At 43.1% G+C, this 24,600-nt stretch overlaps 1 pseudogene; it reads right to left on the bottom strand.

The window, feature by feature from the left end:
• Window positions 1-290: 290 nt before the first annotated feature.
• Window positions 291-24,600, bottom strand: part of LOC147724781 (uncharacterized) — a 37,955-nt pseudogene continuing 13,645 nt past the window's right edge.

Genomic DNA, 24,600 nt, shown 5'->3' with positions numbered 1-24,600 from the left:
CAGTCACCATTTTTTGTTTTTGCAGACTTACCCACCCGTGAGACTCGACAGACCATAATGACATTATGACCAACTCCTTTCCCTTCCCTGGTGTTATTGAGTAGCCAGTGGGTCACTTTATTTTTTAACTGACTATAGTCCTCTTTATGGCCTTCGGCTAAAGGTGGTACATTGCCAAGAACTATTACCAGAGGCGTTGCCTGTGGAGGTAGATCAATGACACTATTAACATCCTTGCCCTTGGCTTTAGTTAACAGGGGGGTGGCAGATCTTGCAGTCCTAATATTATTCTATTTACTGTTTGGTTTACTACCAACCCTCTGTTCAGTGGAACTCCCTTGTTTAGGGCCCTGCATACCATTGGAGTTACCCACATTTCCAACAGTTGTCTCCAAGAATGGGGGTAAAGATGGAACTGCATTCGCCTTGCTATGCAGCTTCTTAATCTCCCTCTTCAGGGGGCCAACACAGAGACTTTTTAATAAGAGTGTATTCTCTGTAGTTTCCCTTTGGATGTTATCCAGGTTCTGATTTATGACCTTCATTTGTTCTATCAATGGGAGAACAAGTGATTTTATCAGTTGTTCCACCTGAGATAGAAGGTCCCCTGGCTCACTAGAGTATTGCCTATCACATACAGGACCTTTTGGAGCATCACTCAGAATGTTGTTAGTTTGGACAGATGGTTGGACCAAAGGTCTATTAACGTGAGATTTATCTTTTCTAAAAACTGATTTTACAGGCTTATCAAAGATTTTTGCAATTTTTGGCTTACTACCTGTTTGATTATCCCCAACACTCTTCCTTTTTCCTAATTGCGTCTTGGATTTTTCTGATGCTTGAACATTTGTCAGCTCAAGTCCCCTCGTTGGGGTTATAGCAATGGGGAAAGTAGCCTCAGATGATACTGAACTATCAAGGGAGATAAGGGAGGAGTAAGCGGCATTGTAGCTTCCCGGACCTAAGCTTGGGCTTCTCAAACTGATTCCACTAGTTCTAGACATGATGACTTTTTCTGGCGTGACGGCATTTTGGATATTACCCAACGATGACCGTTTGGAACTTAAGAGATCCAGCGATAATCGTTTTTCTGCGAGTACCACCTCTCGCTCTAGCACCACTGACGCTCGGGTGATAAAATTATCAAGCGTCCCTACTACGCTACCTCCTATTTGAATCCGTGACGCTTTTCTCCCATTCCCACATTGCAAAGCCATATTTGAGGATTGATATCAGAGTTTCTATGTCAGAGTTTACACCCCTAATATTGTGGCCAACTGTACAACTCCCAGTACGTGTAATCCACCTAGATGCACAATGTTAGAAAAAGTTCCAGATCCTTAGCTTTATCTTGCTTTGCACGTTAGAGGGGTGGCCCAGCCCGGCCTTCTCTGGCCTGTGTCAGCCTAAGACAGCCCGCCCTTTGCCCGGGCTCAGCCCGTCGCCGCCCGCGCGCGTCCCGCAACGTGGAGGAAGCGCCGTTGTTTTGTGCGCCTCTGGGCGCGGGGGTGTACGTGGGTGGGCGGGGATGTCCCACGAAGCACTCTGGGGGCTGTAGTACACCCGCTCAGCGGCCGCTCGAGGCTGTAGTTAGCGGCAGCGGGGGGGGACCAGCGAACAAGGGAGTCCAAGCGCTCACAGCGCTGTAGAGGCAAGTGGGCAGAAAGTAAAGTTCTACAGGCAACAAGGCAAGTCTATGGATGTTCCCCGCTCCACCGAGGGAGCGCCGTTGTTTGGTGCGCCTCCGGGCACTGGGGTGTATGTGGGTGGGCGGGGATGTCCCGCGAGGCACTCTGGGGGCTGTAGTCCCCCCGCTCAGCGGCCGCTCGAGGCTGTAGTAGGCGGCGGCGGGGGGGACCAGCGAACAAGGGAGTCCGAGCGCTCGCAGCGCTGAAGAGGCAAGTGGGCAGAAAGTAAAGTTCTCCAGGCAACAAGGCAAGTCTATGAATAAGGGACAATTTGGAAGTACAGGAACTGTGCTGGTTTATCATGAGCTGGCTACCTCCGATCAGTATGAGAGTGGAACAGAACATTTGATGCATCAAGAGGAATGCGGCCAGTCAAAGGAGACCAATAAAGCAGCAGGGCATTCTGCAGTTAATGAGGACGAAGGCCAGTGAAAGGCCCACTGTATTCCTGAACACAGTGGACACTCCACCCCTCAAGGCTTATCAAAACCTCTCAGAGGCCATAATCTGTCATCGCAGTTAGCAGAAGACAATCACAGTCAATCTATTGTTGCAACAGTGTGTTCTGGACCAGAAATCACTCAAGACACTCAAGCTTGAAGGCCGCCTGGGCCTAGCTCCTAAAGTTCACTGACTACAGGTGATATGATAAGTAATCCTATTGTCTGTGCAGAACTCACGCTGAGGAACAGTCTGCCCAGCCAGGCCCCCTTGTATTTCAGGCATGCAAGGAAAAGCAAGCATTGAATCCCAGATACTGAATAAAGGCATGCACCCCAACTCCCTGGAAAAAATGGTCACAAGACAAGCCTATTCTGCATTTGAGAATTCAGGGGAGTCCAGGACACCTTAAATCGAGCAAAGGTTCTTAAATTAATCAGGGCACTCATGGGACTGGAGCAGGCGGTGTAACAGGACATCTTCTCTATTAAATTTCTACCCAATAGCGGTAAGCAGGCATTGGAACCCACCCTGGATACATTCAACTCCTCGAGTCTTCAAACCAAAATATTAGATAATAAAGGCCTGTTGAAAAGCTGGGTATAAAGATAGTAACATTCCAGGAGGATCATTACCTCCCTCTTTCTACAGCAAGACCAATCAACCAAGGAAAAGGGAACCACAAATTAAATTCTGAAAGGTTCAGTGGGATGGCAATCATCTTCTCGGCCAACTGGGCTGACAATCAGATCAATAATGGATCAAACAGTCGCCACATAGAGAAGAATTGTAATCAAGCAAAAGGACATGGAGAACTGGAGCTCAGCCATGACAATTGGTTACCCTGAGGATTGAACAGTTATGCAATCTATGTTATGTACAATAGAACAGGGCAAAATAAGAATATGTTCTTGGAACCTGAGAAAACCAAGGATGCACACTCTGCTAGATTATCTGAAAACCTTTGATATAATAGCGGGCCATGAAGCATGGCACTATCCGCTATACCCTTGATAGGGTTTGTGGAATATAAAAGGTATGCTCACAAAAGTAGCGTCTTTGGTAGAACAAAAGGCAGATTAGCCATTTTTTTTTTAATAACCTTTATTGCACATTGTATATTACACAGCGGAATGCCTACAACCCAATGGGCCGGCCGCTAACACAGTTCGTGATTCAAAATGCAGCATTTCAAAATAGACATTAAACCATCAGCTCTGTATAAATCCAAAGAAGGTCGCTGCGAAAGAAAAGTGCATCTCAGATATCTGTATTGACGCTGGATGAGGTTTTTGATTTTACTTTTTTTGAAAACAACAACTTCCAACTTCAAACGTTAGGAATAGTAGTATGGTCTTGCATGAATCAACACAGTTTGAGTTGCAAGTGCCTCTTGGGAGAGGCCTACTCTAGTTCTATACCCATGTGTTCGATCGTTCCCCACTAATCTTACCCTTACATCCACCCCCTGCCACCCACTTAGCCATTCAAGTAGGAGATCCCGTACAGTAACCTTGGCTTCCCCACTCCTCGCTATTCTCACTTAGTTTTACCCCTCGTCCTCTTCCTCGTCGGAGACATCCTGATCATCCTCCAGCAAGGGGTCACAAATTTCCCCCCTTTACACATTCCATTTTGTCCAAATCTTTTTCCACTTCCCTGGGCAGGCCCGGTTAGAATATACTACCCTTTCCGTTACCATTACCCTGTCCATATTTAGACACCATTGTGACTTGGTCGGCATTTCTGCCGCACCCCAGCGCTGTGCGATGTCTCGTTTTGCCACCATTAATCCTACTGTGACCCAGAGCCGTTCATATCTGGAAAGGTCATTAGGCTCCCATACGTTTAACAAGCACCTTCGTGGGTCAGGCAACAGCGACAGGTCTAACGTTTGCGAGATTGTGCGGAGTATCTGTTTCCAGTATTCCCGAATCTTGGGGCATTCCCATATGGTGTGAAAAAATGTTCCTTCCTCCCCACACCCACAAAGGCAGTAAGGATGTGGTATCCTGTGGATGCGGTGTAGCATGGTCCTGGTGTAGTAAACCCTGTGTAGTATCTTGAGTTGTACTAGCCGCAGTCGGGCCGAGATGCCTACTTCCTTAGGGGACCCAAGCGCCTCATTCCACTCATGTTCGTCCATTTCGCTAGTGTCACCCTCCCATTTCGCCTTTAACAGGAGTGTCGGGTCTGGGAAGTTATTAAGCAGTTTGCGGTATGTGAGTGATGTTGCCCTTTCCATCATAAAATCAGTAAGGAGGCGGTCTTCTAACGGCGAAGACTCAGGCAGCGTCGTGTCAGGGGGCAGGGCCGCGAGCAATGCATGTTGTATCTGGATGTACCTGTAAAGTTCCCTGTCACCAAGGTCGTATAAGTCTTTTAGCCGGTTAAAGGGTATCACCCCGTTCCTTTCCCAGAGATCACCCACCGTGGAGATCCCTATAGTGTCCCAGTGTGTAAAACCCTTACTGTTTCTCATGTTGCCCAACATACGAGAATCCCACAGCGGGGTCATTTTGGTGATCTTCCCTGTCCAACCCAGCGCTGCTGTTGCTGTATGCCACAATTGTACTGTCAGTCTAGTGGGCCCTAGTAAGGCACGAACGTTACGGTGATCATATAATGTACCCAACAGGCTGTTTGTGCCCAATTGCGCCCTGTCGGACTGGAATGCTGGCTCAGTTTGAGGTGCGTGAATCCACTGGTTGATCGGCTTAAGGTGTGCTGCCCAATAGTACAGTCTTAAGTTAGGTAATGCAATACCACCGTCGTACCAGCCTCTGTGCAGCTTGGATTGTGCAATGCGTGCAGGGAGGTTCCCCCATAGAAGGTTAGAAACCAGCGCTGCCACTTTCTGGAAAAACCTAGGGGTTACAGGATAGGGCGTGTTCTCGAGGACATATAAAAAACGTGGCAACGCCATCATTTTATAGAGTGCAGCTCTGCCCAGAAGTGTCAACGGAAGACCCGACCAGAACGTAACATCTCGTTTAGATTAGCCATTTTTGAGTATCTATCTATCTGCAAAAGTTACACTGATGGATATGCAGGACCCTGGCAACCGGCTCTTCATTTGGATAGCGGGCGAAAGCAGTTTGCAGACACTTTTATCCTTGTCCATGTCTACATTAAACCAACAGAAAAATCTATGATAATGGGCAGGCTGATCAACCTTTAACTGGAGCTGAAAAGCGATTGATTGGCAGCTAACGTGTTAATCACTAGAATCTTCAATGCAAAATGATTCCAGCCATCAGATGAGGATCATAACGATGCACTTGGAGCTCTGCCGGATCAAAGCTATCCACACCACAGGTGTCAAAATAAGATTGGGAAAATGGCTGGGAGCCTGGGAATTGACTGGATAAATACATTTGAATGGTCACCTCCAAGTAGACATCCCACCAATATGGACCAAGTTGTTGTATAAAGCATTTTCTTACAGTATGGCAAGCTATAGTCAATATGGCCGAGTCATAGACTTTAAAATTGATCACCATACTGAGAGTGATCATCACCCGCAAAGCATCTGGAAAAGAGCTAACTTGAACAGACTCAGACCAGCTAGAATACTGCAAGAAGGCGCTCATTAAGTGCCTGAAGTGAAATGCAGATACCATCCACAAACTGGCGATTGTTGCAGCAGAGATCCTTGAAAATGCCACAACCAATGATTCAAATCCAATAAAGGCCCGAAAATGCTTCACTGAGTGCTTGGTGGCAAAATATACAGGCAAATGATCCCACAAAGCATTACGTTTGAAAAAAAAACCTGTGCGCTGAGGGCGATCTGACGCATAGGAATCTGCAGATCTTCCCAGAACTCAGCTATGCACAAAACTCTACATGGTGACAGGAGAAGTCTTAAAAGAGATTTTTGGCCTCTCAACAAAAGCAATCACAAACCCCTATGGACCAAGCTGTTATATATTCATCAAAATAAAAAGACACCAAAGCAGTTCTGGAAGCTAATCAACAGGATTGAAAAGGCCTAAGGGCAGTAAATAATGAGAACATTAGTGAGGGTGACTGAGTGGAGTATTTGAAGTCACAGTTCACAAGGAGCTAAGAAGGTTTAATTGCTATTCCCAGAGGACTTCCATATGGTATCCGATGTCCTCGTTCCTTTGGAATATTCTGCTTTGTTGGTAATCAAGATTATTGAGAATTCACACTCCAACTGTGCACCTGGCTCAAATGGAATCCCTCAAGCCCTCCTAAAACAAAATATACCAACCAGAGCAACTTTTCTGGGATGTTTAATGTCATACTGGCCTCTGGTAACATACCAAACAGTTGGCAAGACTCAATCTTTCACCCTATTTTCAAAGGCGGGATAGCATTGTCTCAAAGCAACTATCGTTTGTTCACGCTGTTAGATGTGGATCTCAAATGCTTCTCAACCCTGGTGCTCAAGACTTGTCTGAGTGTGCCTTAGAAGTTGGGAGACTGACCTTGAGCCAGATGGGGATAACAAGGAACCAAGGGATCCTATCCAACATAATGGCTGTGGGCCTGATTATTAAAAGAGTTTTCAACACCCCCACACCATGGTTCATGTTCTTTGTAGATTCCCATGTGATAAATTGTGGGAACAGTTACAGTGCTGGGGATCCCGCTAAACCTACTGAAGGCAATAAGGTTATTATACATGAAGACCTGAGTTAGGATCAAGGTGGAGAATGGGAGTCATCTGTCCAGGGAAGCGGGTACATCAAAAGGCCTGACACTGTGGTGTGCTTGTACCGCTCCTGCGTAACCTATATGACCTCTTACCTTCCTTGGATGAACTAGTCTCCCATGCTCTGAGCCAAGGTGGTCTGCCTCTGTCTAACATCCTTTATGCAGATGATCTGCTCATTCTCAGTAACACACATGTAGGGCTACAAAGATTGATCAACAGCCTGGTGGGATACACTGCCAAAAACCAGCTAGAGATCAATCTCAAGAAAACAAAAGTAATCCCCTAAAATCGGCCCCTCTCCAAGCGGGGCAAATGGCTACACAAAGGGTTACTGATAGAAGAAACAACTACTTACACCTATTTTGGTGTTAAGCTTTATTCGAGGGCCTCCTACATGCCACAAAAGGAGGTTATTTGAGATAAAGCAATTCCCCTAAACTTTACCTTTCAATACTAGCGAAAAGTCTCTGGGGACATAACATCAAGGCTCTTATTGAGGTGATCAAGTCGAAACGGATCCCGAGTTTATCATATGGAGGCAAGATAATGCTTGGTCATGATGCAAACCTCTTGGATAAGCTCATAACTCAGACCTACAAAGGAACCTCTCAAGCTGCGAAGGTTAGCCTCTCCTGCGGAGGTCAGACGCGAATTCTCCCTTGTAAAGCAATCTTTAGCCTGGGCCGGGGGTGGTCGCAAAATGATGTCACGCAGTGAGGAAGGCCCTCAAAGATTCCTTGGCTCATTATGTATGGTCCGAAATTAACTTACAAAGAAGGGAAAGTATCTGCAGGATAATATAGGGACTCTTGGCCTCAGTGAATTATGGCTGCTGGACACAAGGAAGAACGTCTTTAAGAAAGTTGTGTACTAATGTATCAAACTGATAAGTAAGTGGGAACACAAAACAATTATAAACTATCTAAAGCTCATGCTCCATGGATGTTTACTGACATTACTATATAGCTATTACCCTCCTGTACAGTTAGTTCTTTATAAGTGGATTAGGTTTTGCTTGCAATGAAACCTTTGGGCGCGTGCATCAAAGTTTTATGAATTTGGAATATTGACCTGTGCAGTGTTTGACAATCGCTACTGCCATTCGGATTGTTCATTGGAGGACAAAATACCACTAGCCAAGCGAGCACATGGGCGGCTGGTGTTAAATTCTTACCATTTCCAATATGAACAGTACTACTTCGAAGCTGCTTACTCTGGGTTAATCCAGAGAAAATTTATGAGACTGGGACTGTCCCCTACCCTAGATTTCAAGCCCAAGTGGCAGTAGGAGGGACAACCAGCGGACAAGAGGTGGTGTGTATATCAACTGACAAGGGAAACATTGTTGCACGTCCTCTGCCTCTGTCCATGCCTACGCAGGGCCCTTCTACGTAATGAATTTACATCTTTAAGAATGAGAACTTGCAGGTCAGCTGCAATAGAGTCTCTAAATCCTCAAAACATCATGTTGAACATTTGGCTGGGGCATTTTCTTGCCATTTTTAAAAGTTTGCTTCAGGCCAAAGACTCTCCCAAATAGAGCCCCAGATTCTCTGTATCAGGAAGCTGCCAATGGCAAGGTGTTGGTCTGCACAGAAGACCCCTGAAAGATGGGCTGCTAGGGGGCACATTAGGTCTGAGAGCGAGAAGAATACTGCACCCCCTATCCCGTCTGTAGAGACCCGAAGGGTAATCGGGGTATGCTAAAAGTCCCACATGCCATCAAGCTGTGGCGGCCAAAGCTTCTGAACACTGCCATGGTCAGACCCTGTCTCTCAGGAGGGGATCTGGTTGCACCCTACGTTTGCTCTGCACCATGATCTTTATAGCTTAAGGTTATGTGGTGATGTTCTGTGCTCCACTGTTATGGCGGGGAGAGGGATCCCGACGACACTTCTAACATGTTAGGGCATCAGCACCCTGTGTATCACGTGTTGCCATGGTCAGTTAGTTCTGTTTTTAGCCCACTTTTTATTATGTTTTTATATTTGAAGTGAATGAGTAGGGTAGTCCGTCTGGAAACTGCGATGGGTGTTTACCAATTCATGGATAAATCTCGCTGTATATGATGATGTGGGCACAGAAGGGGAGTAGGCTGCACCTTGCACTTTACCATGCACTATGAGTTTTACAGAATGACAGGTTTTAAAATCTTCCCTGATATCATTGTCGGGGAGGGTGGGGGGGGAGGCGAGGCACCCTCAGTGGTACACTGCCATGCATTATGCACGTAACAGAATAACAGAGACACGCCACGGTCCATGTTTCCTAATCATCACTGCTATCACGGGGGAGGCACCCCCAGAGGTACTCTCATGTCCAGGCTTAAGTGCTGGTCAATTCTTTTAAACTTGTGTTCGTATCACGTTTTTATATTTCTTATTGAATGGTCATGTCAAACTGTTTGATGTATGTGTTTATGTTTATCGTTTTTATTAACTAATAAACTAAGTTTCACACAATTCAGTGATAGCTACAATAAAATGCTGGCTGAGAGTAGTGAATGAAGCTCAAGAAAGACCCAAACCTACACTTGGAGTAGACGGTGACCACTTCAGCCCAGGTCATTATGGATGCTGTTTCCAGTTAATATTTTTCACCTACAAATCATTGGTTTCAGGTTGTTGATTTCATTATTTCAGTAAAAGCTGAAGAAGATTACACAACCCAGAATGCATTAGACTATCACACAGAAGTCCAGGACTGGTAACAATGTCTGTAATGACCTAGAGGGAGGTGGTCAACCTATCAACATATTTAATGCACACATTTTATGTGAAAAGTTATAGTCTGACTCAGAAGTATGGACTGAGCAGTGTAAACATGTAATACACTTCAATAATAAGGAATAAATTCCTCGAGAAGGTAAGAGAACAGTTTGCTCTGATGAGTACATTGAGGGGCTTCAACAACAAAGTCTCATTGCGGTACTGATAGGTCTGATTGTAGATCTTAATGAATGGCATGAAGTCGATTATACTGTACGGCTGGTCTGTTGAAAAGTCATGGTGGTCTGTGTCAAAAAATGGAGAAAAGGCTTGAATATATGGGAGCTAACCGATCTCAGTCATGCGACACAAGATTGGGTCACACTGGGCTCGATGTACGCAAAACGAAACATAGCCAAACACTGGGGATCACACACTTCTCCAATGTATCGAGAATGGAGCAGAGATATGGATAGTGCTATTGATGGAGCGGTAATTTCTTCTGGTAATTTCTCAATGCAAAACCCTCATGCTACCTCTAATTTACCGCTCAAACGGTATTGGGCCCTTCACACCATGTATTACCTTCAGGAGACTTTAATAATCATGAACAGTCAAAAATGCAATTATTATTTTAAGCCAATAAAGAGAGTTGTTGAGTATTTAAAGGGTTTTATTTTCTAGTCAAAAGTTAATTTTTCTCTGACCCTTTATTCATTAGTAAAATATCAATCAGGTTACAGAATTTGGAAAACAGAAAAAATAGCATTAATACAGAACATTTTACAGTCTGCATATAACCATTACATATAGGATAGAAAATGTGGCGCAAAATGTCATCCAAAATTCTTAAGGAGTTTCTAAGAAAAATAGTCTTGCAAGGCTAATCAAAAATCAAATAGTTTGCAAAAATCTCCCATAAAGAGAAATAAATGCATAAGACAAATAAATCATTTCAGACCTAATTAATTAGTAAAGCATAACTGAAAGTTTAGCATCTAATTCTATTTAATCAGCTGTTCTTCTGCATCTGTCTGTGTCTAAAGAGCAAGCAGGGAGTGAGATAGCCCCTCCTTCACCAGACCTCAAAGGAATGCGGCCAAGATATGACGTGGAAGCAAGAAACCTCCCCCTGATACTCCTCGGACGCAAACCCTCCCTTCAGCAATCTCCCGGGACGTTCTCGTACCTAACCCATAGGCTGTCTGGCCTAATCTGTTCCTTCTCTTCAAGAGCTCACACACCCCCTAATGAGCCTAGAAGCCAGCTGAGCTGAGAAAGCCAGCCCCTGTCAGTTTTTATACACAAAATTTTGGCAGACTACACAAAATGTTGCATTTCAGGAAAACCTGTACGTTGATTGGTCAATCATGATGGCATGAGTTTGCACTTTCCTGTCGCATTAAAAAAACAGTTTTAACAAAAGAAGCATACATGAATAATACATTTATAAACATTTGCAACATTTACTAGGGAAAATGTTTCATTTTAATTCTTCCTTCCTTTTCTCAGCGCCGTAGGACGGATACTTTAGTTAGCTGGTACATTGGCACAATCAGAAGAATGTACAGTTCAAGCTGTCCTTCACTTCTTGGCATGAGGAAAGCTGCCACAGTCGGCGCATGCTCCCTTCTCATTCAAAGCAAGCCATAGCTTTTGATGGTTTCACAGGCAGCCATTTAATGGTAGGCCCCAAAAATAAAATAATCAAAAAGATAATGTTAATTTCATGTAAATCAGCCCATTATGTTTCCCAAATTCATACTAATACTCCTTATAAATGTTTACCTAGCCAAGCTACTAGCGTAAAGCAGCTTTTCTATTATTTATGTACAACATGCAAAATAAATATGCAATGTGTAACAAAGTAAAAGAGGCGTTATTAACTGAAAATATTTATCAAAATATGCAACAAGTCAAAGTCTCTTTAGACAGAAATAGTGGATTTAGATTACATGGGATGCGCTGGGAAGAGAGAAACACATTCTATTAATCTTCAAAGCTAAAAAGGCCACTTTTCTCTACATTGCAAAAACACATGTTAATTCAGCAAAAGCATGTCAGACTGAATTGGCCTCACTTTCATATTTTTTTTTTGTGCCATGTTTTTAACTTGCACCAAAATGTGCGTGGCAATTTAAATGCAGTCTGTCTGAAGCACAAAAATAAAACAATGCCTGACTGCAGAGGAAATCTGCTCCATCAATCCACCCTTCTGATAATTCAAATCATAATAAAATGATTTATAATTAATCACACATTTCATTTTCAAAAGTGACTTTTTTTTTCTTTTTCTTTTTAATTGCAAAAGCTGAGCATATAACAATTTTACATCTATTTCTAAGGCAAACACAAGTCTATCTGTAATCAGATCATATATAGCCAAGCTCAAATGTTTTAGTGCAGAGTTCTGTAAGTAGCTTCTTGAAACAGTCTTCTTTAAAATAAGTAACTAAAATAATAAAAAAGGAATTCAACAGGACAGTTTCAGCATTTCTTTTCTCTTTGTCATCAGCTTGCCATCAGAATGGCTCATTGGCATTCTGTACCTTTTTCAATGCAAATTAGACTACTTAGGTGCTGAGAAACTCTGACAGAGCACCATCAATCTCTTGCACTTTTTCAACCAATGCCTTTCACTCTTATCTTCACTTTGATCAGATTCAGATGATTCACCACTGCATCTCTCAGACCAAAGCCGTTGCACCATCCATTATGCAGATCTTGTGTAGCAGCTGCAATCTGGTGAGAAACTGCACACTGTACATCAACCTGACCTACACAGCAATGGCTAGTGTTCTCCTCAGTGTTTTCCACAAGTGCATTTGCATATGCATTTTCAAGCCACTTTGGTGTTGGTGAGACACCGTCTTTTGCAAAAGGTAACTCAGTGCTGCCATTGTGTTGCTTTATTATGCTTGACACTTCAGGCAGATAGCTGCAATCCATTCCTTGTCCAATCTGTTGTTCTGCACTCATTATCTTTGAGACCACATTATAATCTGATTTCAGAGAAACTGGCAATCTATACCTGGGCATCAGTCTTTGCAATAACACTTTTGCCACTATGCAGTTGTCACTTTTCTCAAAAACAGTTCTGATACAACCCTGTTGTGCTGCTTCAAAAACCTTTTCTTGAGCCTCTTTTAATTCACCTGTGAAGATTCCATGGAATGTATATGCTAACAGAACACAAATTTGTGCAACTGAATAAGCATTTCTCTCTCCCATGACAACAGTGACTCTCGTTTGAGCAGATATACTGCATGTTATGGTAAGGGCAATCAATTTCGAATTTTGGGCTGGGGAAATTACTAAAAGCCATGAAGCTTTGACAACATAATGTATAAGGAGCACAGCATGTGCTGCTTTTAATGTGTCACCTTTCAAACATGGGCCATCTACAAAATGGACATTGCTGGGCTGACTCAGGTGTTCATCCTTAAAGTCTGAATTTGGCTTTATGCATATTTTCATGATATTTAGACACTCATATTCATTTTCATCACAAACCAAATCATTTGCTGACATTTCTGTGAGGTTAGGGTCAAAGGTCATTGGGCAATACATCACAGACCTTTGAACACAGTCATCTTTTTGAATAGGCAATGAGAGAGTGCAACCCTCCCTCTCACTGCAAATTGGTGTATTTTCCTTTAAATAAACTTTCATTCCTAGTGCTGGGGCGCAACATTCTTTCTCTTTCAACTCTAGGAATGCTTTTGTGCAATTGTTGTCCAATGGAAGCGGATCAGACACATCCTCATGTGTCAGCCTCAGTAAAGGCTTAGCCACTAGGGAAAGGTTTGGTAACCACTCTCTACAGCAGCTAACCATTCCCAAAAATGTCCTGACTTCTTTCTGAATTTGAGGTGGATTTTTCTTGGAAAACATTTCCACCCTTTCTGGTGACACCTTTCTACCTCCCTTTCCAATTTTGTGTCCCAGATATTCATCTGCTTTTTGACAGTACTCCTGACTATTCTCATGCAATGGCACTGTTACATGGACTTTGCAAAAATCAATAAAAGTAAGCCATTCTTCAGCACCTGGAATGTGAAAAAAGATATTGGCTGGATTCGGTACCACAGGACAACATGGAAAAAATATGCTTTTAATCTCCTGCACTATTCTGTTCTTTCCATTTATTTTCTGTGAGCCTGTGATCAGAAAGTTACACAAACTCCCAATCAATTCCATCAAAAATCCTTTTATTTGTAAAATTTCTGCAACTGATGGTGTTCCTGAATACATGTCATTTGGTTCTAATTCTAATAAGACATGTTCTGCATATTTTATTAATCTGGCATCCTTCTCTGTGAACTCTCTTATTTCTGTGTTTATTACCTTTTCAAAAACAGAAGGTAATTTTTCAACTGTCTTTTCTGAAGATAATGCTACAACTGTTTCTTGTTGGGCCATTTCAAAATGTACATCCTCATCAGGAATCTGAAGAATAACATTATCTGATGCACAGTAATCTCTGCCGCTTAATTTACAAAACAATTGTTTTTCTGCTAGGCCTGAATCACAGACAACAGTTTTGCAATCTTCCTCAAATGGGCCTAATTTTGGTGCACATTTTTCTAAAACTGGGTTTGTAATTTCTTTGTTTAAAACTCTTGAAATTAAGTCTGGACTTTCCACTGCCTCCACAATGGACCTGGTAAATTCAGAATTGTGAGGGTTAAAACTCTCATTTTCAAACACAGCAACCTGTTGGACTGGGTTCTGATTTTGTCTCTGGAAATAATTCACATTTTCTCTGGACATCTTATTTAAATTAATTTTAGCATTTTCCATATTTTGTGGGACCATCTTTGCTTGGAAAAATCCTGCCATAGGTACCTGTCTCTGAACTGACATTTGCATTTGCTTAGCTTTCATATTTTGCATCTGCATTTCTCCATGTTTTTGTGCATCATGTTTACATTTATTTTTCTTCTTCCAATGCTCAAATCTGCTATAAAGATGGCAAAAGGACACATTTTCCAGCAGTACAACATCCATACCTGCATTTTCACATACCAAACCACCTTTACTTCCATCCTGTGTTCTTTTAATCTGTACCCAATCAACATCCTTTACTGGCACTCCAACCTTCAGGAAAATAATCACTGCTATATTTTCCTCCATAACAACAGAAAATAATGGTGCATTCATGCAAACCCTTTTCACTGTCTCCTCACCTGGCCTTTGCAAAACTTTAGATTCAAACCACAATTTAGTCTGCATGGCAATGTAAAAGAACATTTCCAAAATATTGCACAGCTCTTTTAAAATCTCAACAAATCCATCAACATTTGGGTACCACAACATAATTCTGTCTCTCAATTGTGGGATTGTGTTCAGAAATGCTGCAAGTTCACTTTTATTCTGTGGCATAGGAACATGCACTCCTCCCACTATTTCTCTCAATGAGTAAGCAAAAGCTTCTCCCTCATTCTGCTTATTATTTTTCTCAACTAAATCTGGTGGCTTCTTTTCCTTATCCAGTTTCCTTGCTAGGTCTGGTGGTTTCTTTTTCTTCTCATGTTTTCTTGCCCATTTGTCTCCTAATTTCTCAAACCCATTGCATTTAAAAATATATTTTATTTCTGCAATGTGCAGTGGCATTTCTGAAGAACACATTTTCTCATTTGCTTTATCATCCATATGTACCCTAAAACTTTTCTGAAATGGGAAACTTCCTGAAACATCAATTTCATATTTTTGAGCCAAATCTGCCAGGCCATTATGTGTAGTTAATGCACATGCAACTGTTTCCTTACTCAGGGAAATTAATTCTTTTTCCTGACACTGGTTCACATTTTCATTATTTAAACAGCATGGACTGTTATTTTCTCCATGTTCAAGTGCTGAATTTAAAACACTAAGCTGTTTCTCTTTTTCAGGGCATGTGTTAATATGTTCTCCCATGTTTTCAATCTTTTTACTCACTGCTGTTTCCTCTAAGCAGGTTTGAAAAATCACATTTTCAATTACATTTATTTTATCCTGGGCTGCAGATGTTGTAAATACCATGTTTCCCTCACCTTTCAGTGCTTGGGGTAATTTCTGTTCAATAACCTGTGAATTTTGAGTTTCTGAAATAAACTCTGCCATAATCACTCCTTCTGCAGCTCTTTGAACCTTTTCAGTAGGGACCATATTAATTGGGACAGTCATAATTTTTATAGGCATTATCTGTGTATCTGCAGTTAGCAATTCTTGGACTGAATCAGGCACATTTGAAGCAGTAACACCTGGAGGTATCACTGACAGTGCTGAATCAACAGGTAATGGGTCAATATAAAATGTCTGCACATTTTTCTCAGTCTGTATTTCTCTCTGTTCAACAGAAGCAGTAGCCACTGTAGTGCTTACTGGTGCACTATTTTCAGCATTTTTAAAGGGAACCACATAAAGTGGTGGACACTCAGTTAACAATGCATCCATTATTTCATCCCCTGAATCATTATTTATTTGAAGCTCTTTATCATCATTAATTCTCTTCTCCTGCATTTGGCGCTTTACCTTTTTATCCTCACTTGCTTTCTCTCTTGCTGTCTTTTCCCACAAGCTTAAGGCCTCAAATTGTGCAGCTTTAGATGGTGTCTTTATTTCACATAACACTTCCCTTAATTTGTCAATAATTTGCAATTCAAAAGTACCATCTTTTGGAAACCTCAAAACACCCTCTTTTTCAGTAATCTTGCACCATTTGTGAACCTACATACATGTATTTTGCCCCAAATTGGTAGACATAAAATGCACAGGTGTTCCTTCAGGAGCATCACCAATAAAAAACGAATTTTTCACTTTACCTCCTAACAGCTTCTTTAAGCCTTCAAACAATTTCATTTTTGCAATAGTTCAATGCAATTTCTTTTTTCCAAAGCTGTCAGTCTCAATATCAGTCAGTTTTGCTCCTACTACTGACCCTCCACAAAATCTTACTGCAATATTTATCTGAATCAATAACTCTGTTAGTAACAACATAAATACATTCGCTACTCTGTCTATTGTGCTAAATAAAGGATAGATTTATATTCACTGCGAGTAACACATTCCGCTTACCCTTCACAAAGTAAGACCTTCTGTTTACTCTTCAAATACTACAGGTAAATCCCTTCCGCTTACCTATCAATCAAGCTCAGAAGAACCTGCTACTCCTTTGGCCTTATCCTTCAGGATATATCTTAGGCCAAAGTTTCACCAGCGAACCCTTTTGCTGTCACTCAAGCTCAGAAGAACCTGCTACTCCTTCAGTGTGACCCTTTCTAGGTGATATCAGACTAAAGTTTCACCAGCGAACTCTTTGCTATCAATCACTCACACAGAAAATAGTCCCTAATTTAACACTGCCAGCCCTACCCAGCTTCTCAGTGTTATTCCAACAGACGAGTAACCTCAGTGCAGTGTGGCTTCCATTTACCACCCGCTATTCCTTCCCGGGATTCCACAGGTGTGCATACCTGCGTGTTCCAGACAACATAGAACACGACACTTACTTAACATGAAAAGTTAAAACATGTAATCAATAACCAAAAAAGTATGTCCTATGAAATTACCAATATATTTCAATAACACCATCAATTCAAAATGAGCAAAATGTCACCAACAGTAAAAAATCCTTACTATTTTCAACACTTCAAAAATACATACATGCTAGCATATTAACAACATTTCACAACCCTATTCATACTCACACCACTTCTTGCATCACCTGCCAGTACTGCTTTGCCAGCCTTCAGGTTCTGAGCATTGGAGTCAGGAATCAGGACTTGGACATTTATCTAACTTGGGCAACTATTTTATTTCCCTTCTTAAGGTCAATGATCCATTAGTTGAGTAGTTGATGGTGAAATCAATAATCATTAATCACCAAACTAATCAATAATAACCATCCTCTGATTACCAAAAACTGATGGAGCGGTAATTTCTTCTGGTAATTTCTCAATGCAAAACCCTCATGCTACCTCTAATTTACCGCTCAAAAGGTGTTGGGCCCTTCACACCATGTATTACCTTCAGGAGACTTTAATAATCATGAACAGTCAAAAATGCAATTATTATTTTAAGCCAATAAAGAGAGTTGTTGAGTATTTAAAGGGTTTTATTTTCTAGTCAAAAGTTAATTTTTCTCTGACCCTTTATTCATTAGTAAAATATCAATCAGGTTAACAGAATTTGGAAAACAGAAAAAATAGCATTAATACAGAACATTTTACAGTCTGCATATAACCATTACATATAGGATAGAAAATGTGGCGCAAAATGTCATTCAAAATTCTTAAGGAGTTTCTAAGAAAAATAGTCTTGCAAGGCTAATCAAAAATCAAATAGTTTGCAAAAATCTCCCATAAAGAGAAATAAATGCATAAGACAAATAAATCATTTCAGACCTAATAAATTAGTAAAGCATAACTGAAAGTTTAGCATCTAGTTCTATTTAATCAGCTGTTCTTCTGCATCTGTCTGTGTCTAAAGAGCAAGCAGGGAGTGAGATAGCCCCTCCTTCACCAGACCTCAAAGGAATGCGGCCAAGATATGACGTGGAAGCAAGAAACCTCCCCCTGATACTCCTCGGACGCAAACCCTCCCTTCAGCAATCTCCCGGGACGTTCTCGTACCTAACCCATAGGCTGTCTGGCCTAATCTGTTCCTTCTCTTCAAGAGCTCACACACCCCCTAATGAGCCTAGAAGCCAGCTGAGCTGAGAAAGCCAGCTCCTGTCAGTTTTTATACACAAAATTTTGGCAGACTACACAAAATGTTGCATTTCAGGAAAACCTGTACGTTGATTGGTCAATCATGATGGCATGAGTTTGCACTTTCCTGACGCATTAAAAAAAACAGTTTTAACAAAAGAAGCATACATGAATAATACATTTATAAACATTTGCAACATTTACTAGGGAAAATGTTGCATTTTAATTCTTCCTTCCTTTTCTCAGCGCAGTAGGACGGATACTTTAGTTAGCTGGTACATTGGCACAATCAGAAGAAAGTACAGTTCAAGCTGTCCTTCACTTCTTGGCATGAGGAAAGCTGCCACAGTCTGCGCATGCTCCCTTCTCATTCAAAGCAAGCCATAGCTTTTGATGGTTTCACAGGCAGCCATTTAATGGTAGGCCCCAAAAATAAAATAATCAAAAAGATAATGTTCATTTCATGTAAATCAGCCCATTATGTTTCCCAAATTCATACTAATACTCCTTATAAATGTTTACCTAGCCAAGCTACTAGCGTAAAGCAGCTTTTCTATTATTTATGTACAACATGCAAAATAAATATGCAATGTGTAACAAAGTAAAAGAGGCGTTATTAACTGAAAATATTTATCAAAATATGCAACAAGTCAAAGTCTCTTTAGACAGAAATAGTGGATTTAGATTACATGGGATGCGCTGGGAAGAGAGAAACACATTCTATTAATCTTCAAAGCTAAAAAGGCCACTTTTCTCTACATTGCAAAAACACATGTTAATTCAGCAAAAGCATGTCAGACTGAATTGGCCTCACTTTCATATTTTTTTTTTTGTGCCATGTTTTTAACTTGCACCAAAATGTGCGTGGCAATTTAAATGCAGTCTGTCTGAAGCACAAAAATAAAACAATGCCTGACTGCAGAGGAAATCTGCTCCATCACTATGGTTGCAGAAAGGGCGGCAAACATACATCGAGGATGCCCCAAAAAGAGGGAAAGAGTGTGGGGAAGGTGGAACACATACAGGGGGAACATCTGTGCTCCACTCCTGAGTGAATCAGAGACAGACTCGAGCTAATACAAGTGGGTGTAGAAACATGTCGAACAATGTCCAAAATGTTAAATTCAATAACTGTATATTTTAAGAGTCCGACCACTATAAGATGAAGTGTGCCTTGTATATTGTGACTTTAAGTTGTAACCATACACTTGAAATTTTTGTCGGTAAATTAATAAACAGGATTTATTTTTTTATGGAGAAAAGGTCATTTACTTTTGCATACTGAACAAGCTTTTGCAAAGCAATAAGTCTCACAATTTTTAGAGCTATCGGCATTGTAAATGAAAAAGTCTTTTACCTATGTGTTTTGGTTTGGAGTGTAGTGGATGAAAGAACAGAAACACAGCTGCAGCATTGTCTAGAGGATGAAGGATGGGGAATTACCACTGGGACCAGAGACACAATTTCAGCACTGTCTGGAGCACTTAAAATGCTGTAATTTCCGACTGGACCACAGAAGCAGCTACAGACCTGTCTGGAGGACTTAGAAAGATGAATTACTGACAGAACCAAAGCTGCAGGGCTGTCAAAAGGACTCACAATGAGGAATTACTGATGGGACCAGAAAAGCAGCTAGACATAATGAAGAACAGAATCTCACCCTGAGAACAGAACTCTAGCTGTGAAGACCTGGAGCACAGGTACATAGTGGAAAAACACTGAAACAAACTATCAGAGGCAGAGAAGCAGGCCCGGTGATTATATTTCACTTTTTAATGAGCAGTTATCTGTGCCGAGATTTGGAAACCTGTCTTACCACATGGTAAACACCCTCTGTTTACAGGCAGCTGGGCCAGGGATGGGGCCTCGTCCCCTAGAGCTGGAGGAGAGAGGGCGGGGATGCTAAGAATGGGGAGTAAGAGAAGAGGGTGGACTAAAGAGGTGGGGGCAAGAGGTAGAGCAAGAAGGGGGGCAGGGAGATAAGAGGCAGTTGTGCTGAGTGCATTGGCAAAGGGGGGAAGTGTCTGCATTGGAGAGATGTAACAGCCTGGTAGGAGAGAGGCTGCAGGAAACAGGGGGCGATGGCCCAAGAGGCAGAAAGGGCTTGGAGAGAAATGGAGAGGACAGCAAGGGGCCATGGGGGGGACAGTAGGCCACAAGATGGAGGGCAAGGTGATGTGCGGGTCGGCTGGGTGAGAGAAAGACACATAGGAGCAGAGCCTGCAAATAAGACACCAAACATCAAAGAGGTTAGAGGTGGAAGAGGGGGTGCGGGTCAGTAGGGTCGAGATTAAAGACGACAGACGCCAAGTAAGGAGTAGTGATTGAGGCAGGGACTAGACACATTTTAAACTACAGAGAGTGAGTGAGATACAAGTGAGGCAGAATAGAGTGTGAGGCGGTATTAGAGGGACAGGAGAGTTTACAAACACTGACTAGAAGACTAGAAAGAGATTGAGGTGGAAGGGTGCACAAGGATAGAGTTGAGGCAGGGGAGAGAACCAGCAGGAGATGAAAGAGGGGGGATGAGAGAGACACCGAGAGGAGATTACAGAGAGAAAGAGTGAGAGAGGGCAAGAGAGAGAGAGAAAGAGAGAGAGAGAGAGAGAAAGAGAGAGAGAGAGAGGGAGAAAGAGGGAGATTGAGGGAGAGACTGAGGGAGGGAGAAAGAGGAAAGAGAGAGGGAAATATAGGGAGGGAGAAAGAGAGAGAGAGGGGGGTAGAGAGAGAGAGAGAGAGAGAGAGAGAGAGAGGAAGAAAGAGAGTGAGGGAGTAAGAGAGAGCAAGAAAGAGAAAGAGAGAGGGAGGAAGAGACAGAGAGGGAGGGCTAAGGAGAGAGCAAGAGAGAGGAAGAAGAGCGAAAACAAAGAGAGATGGAGAAAGAGAGAGAGCAAGAGGGAAAGAGAAAGAGAGGAAGGAAGAGAGGGAGAAAGAGAGAGAGAGAGGGAGAAAGAGAGAGAGAGGAACGAGAAAGAGGGAGATAGAGTGAGAGACAGGGGGAGAGAGAGAGGAAGAAAGAGAGAGACAGGGCGAGAGAGAGAGCGAACACAAAGAGAGATGGAGAAAGAGAGAGAGCGAGAGAGGGTGGGAGAGAGAGAGACAGGGGGAGAAAGAGAGGATGAGACGGAGAGAAAGAGAGTGAAAACAAAGAGAGAGGGAGAAAGAGAGAGAGCGAGAGTGAGGGAGTGAGAGAGAGAGAGAGAGGAAGAGAGAGAGGGAGAAAGAGAGAGAGAGAGAAAGAGAGAGAGAGGGAGGGAGAGAGAGGGCGAGAGCAAGTGATAGGGAGAGAGAGAGAGAGAGCAGGAGAGGGAAAGAAAGAGAGCAAAAACAAAGAAAGAGGGAGCGCTAGTGAGGAAGTGAGGCAGAGAGAGAGGAAGAGAGAGAGGGAGAAAGAGAGAGAGAAAAAGAGAGAGAGGGAGAGAGAGAGGGCGAGAGCAAGTGATAGGGTGAGAGAGAGAGAGAGAGAAGGAGAGGGAGAGAGAGGGCATAGTGAAAGAGAGGGAGAGAGAGGGAGAGACAGAGGGAGGGAGAAAGAGGAAAGAGAGAAGGAAATATAGGGAGGGAGAAAGAGAGAGAGAGGGGGATAGAGAGAGAGAGAGAGAGAGAGAGATAGAGAGAGGAAGAAAGAGAGTGAGGGAGTAAGAGAGAGCAAGGAAGAGAGAGAGAGAGAGAGAGGGAGGAAGAGACAGAGAGGGAGGGCTAAGGAGGGAGCGAGAGAGAGGGAGAAGAGCAAAAACAGAGAGATGGAGAAAGAGAGAGAGCGAGAGGGAAAGAGAAAGAGAGGAAGGGCGAGAGGGAGAAAGAGAGAAAGAGAGGGAGAAAGAGAGAGAGAAGAACGAGAAAGAGGGTGATAGAGTGAGAGACGGGGAGAGAGAGAGGAAGAAAGAGGGAGACAGGGCGAGAGAGAGAGAGCGAACACAAAGAGAGATGGAGAAAGAGAGAAAGCGAGAGAGGGAGGGGGAGTGAGAGACAGGGGGAGAAAGAGAGGATGAGACAGAGAGAAAGTGAGCGAAAACAAAGAGAGAGGGAGAAAGAGAGAGAGCGAGAGTGAGGGAGTCAGAGAGCGAGACAGAGGAAGAGAGAGGGAGAAAGAGAGAGAGAGAAAAAGAGAGAGAGGGAGGGAGAGAGAGAGGGCGAGAGCGAGTGATAGGGAGAGAGAGAGAGAGAGCAGGAGAGGGAAAGAAAGAGAGCAAAAACAAAGAGAGAGAGCGTGAGTGAGGAAGTGAGAGAGAGAGAGAGGAAGAGAGAGAGAAAAAGAGAGAGAGGGAGAGAGAGGGCGAGAGTGAGTGATAGGGTGAGAGAAAGAGAGCAGGAGAGGGAGAGAGAGGACAGAGCGAGAAAGAGTGAGAGAGAGAGAGAGCTAGAGAGAAAGAGGGAGAGACAGGAGAGAGAGGGAGGGTCTTACCTTGCTGCCTGAAAGACTGCTGCTTTGCCGTTACCACACACCGTTTCAACCGTGATGGATCAAGCCCTGATCTGTTGACTGGGTAGGAGTGTTCTGCTTAATTCAGATACTCTGTCCATCACCACCCACTTTTCTGAATCGTTTTGTCCACCATAAGCGTGGAAGGGTATGCTCAGACATGAGTCCCTTGCTTACTGCACCATCAGGATTGAAGCAAGCAGGGCCAAAGACGGCTGTAATGCCAGAAACCGGTCCCCGGAAGCTTGTTTCCTTTCCAGTAAAAGAATTGGCTTGGTAGTTTGGTCTGCCCTGTTCCCATGATGCACTGGGCCAGGGACAGACTAATTTGCATGTAGCCAGGTTCTGAGCTGGGATGGTGCAGTGAGCTAAAAAATGGTGATGGATCAAGCCCTGATCTGTTGAGTGGGTAGGAGTGTTCTGCTTAATTCAGATACTCTGTCCATCACCACCCCCTTTTCTGAATCGTTTTGTACACCATAAGCGTGGAAGGGTATGCTCAGATATGAGTCCCTTGCTCACTGCACCATCAGGATTCAAGCAAGCCGGGCCGAAGACGGCTTTAATGCCAGAAACCGGTCCCCGGAAGCTTGTTTCCTTTCCAGTAAAAGAATTGGCTTGGTAGTTTGGTCTGCCCTGTTCCCATGATGCACTGGGCCAGGGACAGACTAATTTGCATGTAGCCAGGTTCTGAGCTGGGATGGTGCAGTGAGCTAAAATACGGTGATGGATCAAGCCCTGATCTGTTGACTGAGTAGGAGTGTTCTGCTTAATTCAGATACTCTGCCCATCACCACCCCCTTTTCTGAATCGTTTTGTCCACCATAAGAGTGGAAGGGTATGCTCAGACATGAGTCCCTTGCTCACTGCACCATCAGGATTCATGCAAGCCGGGCCGAAGACGGCTGTAATGCCAGAAATCGGTCCCCGGAAGCTTGTTTCCTTTCCAGTAAAAGAATTGGCTTGGTAGTTTGGTCTGCCCTGTTCCCATGATGCACTGGGCCAGGGACAGACTAATTTGCATGTAGCCAGGTTCTGAGCTGGGATTTTGCAGTGAGCTAAAAAACGGTGATGGATCAAGCCCTGATCTGTTGACTGGGTAGGAGTGTTCTGCTTAATTCAGATACTCTGTCCATGACCACCCCCTTTTCTGAATAGTATACTCACCGAGGCAGAAGATATGTTGTGGGGAATCCCCCAGTTAGAATTTTTACCCATAAAAAAGTGGTCACGATCGGCTATGTACATTAAAGGAATGTGCGTAAATCTAGGATTAAGGGCAGCGAATGGTAGGGTCAAATCTGACAGGTTGGGCAGACCTACCTTCAACAACGGCAGACACAGTAGCCGTATTGACTACATCCTGATGGACGTGAAGCTGTGGTCTGCCGTTGTTGATATGGAAGTTGTGGCAAGAACTGAAAGCGACCACGTTCCGCTGGTGTTGGCCCTACTGGACTATAGTTTCCAGGGGGTCCAGTGTGCTGATTCGAATGCTGTCCAAGCCCAGGTATGTTTAGAAAATGATATGACAAGGGTTAGGTGGCCTAAGGTGGCTGTAGATGAAGTAGCCAGATCAGAGAGAAGACTCCTAGTATCTCAAACACTGAAAGTACTAAAGAACTGTGGGTCACAGAACTTGATTAATGCTGAAATTCCAAGTGTCCACAGCGAACTATTTCAGGGGCTTAAAAAGATATTTACTAAGAACATATCTAATCGGGGCAGTAAAAGCACACCAAGAATTGTTACTTGGTATGATGAGAAGTGCAGGCAGTCACAAGGAGAATTGTTCTTAGCAATTAAATCCAAAGCTCTTGGTCAAATTCGAATCTGTAGAGCTGCCTACAAAGAAGCACACAAAAATGCTAAAATAAAATAGGATGAGGAATGCTGGAAGGCCCTGACCGAGGCATGTGGTGGTAGAAACATGCAACAGTTCTGGCACCTTCTTAAATGG

The sequence above is a fragment of the Lissotriton vulgaris genome, chromosome 4_1 (assembly GCF_964263255.1).
Source record: "Lissotriton vulgaris chromosome 4_1, aLisVul1.2, whole genome shotgun sequence".
NCBI lineage: Eukaryota > Metazoa > Chordata > Amphibia > Caudata > Salamandridae > Lissotriton > Lissotriton vulgaris.
The sequence above is the reverse complement of the archived record's forward strand: the minus strand, read 5'-3'. Positions and strand labels throughout refer to the sequence as shown.